The sequence below is a fragment of the Gastrolobium bilobum genome, unplaced genomic scaffold (assembly GCF_033153095.1).
Source record: "Gastrolobium bilobum isolate Gb01-03AN ecotype WA unplaced genomic scaffold, APGP_CSIRO_Gbil_v1 utg16528, whole genome shotgun sequence".
Classification (NCBI taxonomy): domain Eukaryota; kingdom Viridiplantae; phylum Streptophyta; class Magnoliopsida; order Fabales; family Fabaceae; genus Gastrolobium; species Gastrolobium bilobum.
In genome coordinates, this window is record NW_026899812.1 from 51,943 (window position 1) to 54,198 (window position 2,256).

Genomic DNA, 2,256 nt, shown 5'->3' on the forward strand with positions numbered 1-2,256 from the left:
TTTACACGTTTTGTTTGATTTTGTGTAGGACTAGTGTTACGGACTCGATAAGTGCACTGGTCGTACAAATAATAAAATGAATAAGTAAGAGTATCATTCTCACAAGGATTAGATTTCAAGCACCAATTCGCTATTTTCATTTAAATTGGATAACTTATCAAGAGAGTTGAATGAAAACCAAATTTAAAGCAAAGCAAGAAGGCAATAATCAAGTTTCTTTATAATCAAGAAAATGCATTTAGAGTTTCGATTTTTCTCAATCTCCCCTTTATGTTATGAGTTAAAACCCTTAATTAAAGGTCATTTTTATATCGCCAATCGACTCTCTAAGTTTATTAAGACTCAGTTCCTTGATATACTAATTCTTTACTCTTCTTGAAGAATTCTAGTTCCCAATTGTTCTTCAAAGAAATTAAGCAATAAATACAAGAATCACGAGTCTGCATAATTCGCATGTCTATTCCTAGATTCATATAAATTAATGATGAATTTATCAGGACCAATTCACACACCAACATTCATATTTTCATGCGCGTATCCTAAATCAATTAACTCATAGAAGGCATAAAGAAAGGATAAATTCATTTAATATAAAAAGAAAAGATTACATTAAAGGTTATTCACAAACCTAAGGACTTGATTGGGTTCCATCTAGCCCTAACTACAAATAAAACTATCCTAATATAGTAGAAACAAGAATGCAAGAAAAGATAAAAGCTTCCTCAAACTCCGTTGATGTAATGGCATGATGAATCTTCACAGGTTTCAGCATAATCTTGCCTCTAACTCGTCTGCCGCTCTCAAAAGTATAAAGAACACACTTCTTCGATGTCAAATGTGCCTTGATGTCAAGAACTAAGTAATTTCTCCGAAGAATAACTTAAATAGGTGGAGGAATCCTTCTTTTAGATGAAAACTATGTAATGAGCCTTAATTGAGGTCGCAAACGGGCACTATAGCATGCAAAAAGTGGCATATGTTACGTAGGTAGTGTGCTATAGCACCCTTGGCCGAAAGAATACACATATTATCAATACGATGGGACTAATTAACAAAACAAAAAGGACAAAGCAATAGCCCCAGGCAAAGAAGGATCAAGATAATGTAATTTAAATTTTGATCGAGGCACATACATAGATAATCTTGTTCTAAACAACGCGTAGGAAAATCAAATGAATAAAATATGATTATATCATGTTTGCCTAAGCGTTACCTGATGGCATAAACAACAAGCTTTTTCTGATTTCGCATCTTGATATTCCTTAGTCTGCAAAAACTATAAACATCATATAAAGAATGTTCTTAGAATATCATGAAAAAATCAAAATGAAAAAAAAAATGGTGTAGTCTATTTGGGATGAACTCGCGATGGTACAAAAAAGTTTAAGCGATTGGTGTTAAAGTGAATTTCTGGATGGGGACAAAATTGCATAGTAATGGCCAAGAAGGAGAATGAGGAAATAATTGGAGAGAAACAATTAATATGGCTATTATTATTTGCATGCTCTCAATCTCTTTCAAGGCCATCACTGTGAAATTTTGTCCCCCCAAAAATTCAGTAACAATCGAAGCTTTCACTGGGAGAAGAAGTGAAAGGAAATTATATCTATGGAGGTTTTAATTGCTTGCATCGCAAGTGATAAAAGGACTTTCGGATTATATCTTGTTTTAACAGATAGAGACGCACACATTAATTTGAAATCTAACTAACAGATAACATAATTTGAGATAACTAATTTGAAATATAACTAACCATAAGATAAATTAAATTAACTAAAAGAAAAAAATAAACTATCGGATATAATTTTTTGTTTTTGAAATTTATCTTATAACATTTGAATTGTGACTAACATAATTTGAAATATATTAATTTAGATTTGGTCCTAAAATTTAAAAGAAATTTAAACATTTTTAAAAAAAGAAACTTACCGATTTATTTTAAAAAAAAAATATTTTCTTTAAGAAATACAGGAGATAACAACAATTGAAAGTTTGAAACGTTAGTAACATAATTTGAAATATACTAAATTAGATTTTGCCTTAAATTTTAAAAGAAATTTAAACATTTATTAAAAAAAAAAAAAAAAACTTATCCGTTTCTTTTTAGGGATTTATTATTCTTATATTACATAAGAAAGATTTTTTTTGCTAGACTCCTATACACACAAATTCAAGATGGGTCTCAATTTACTTTTTCTCTCTTTCTCTATGAAAGTGGACTCTATCTGTATAAATGAGTTTGTAAGAGATAATAAT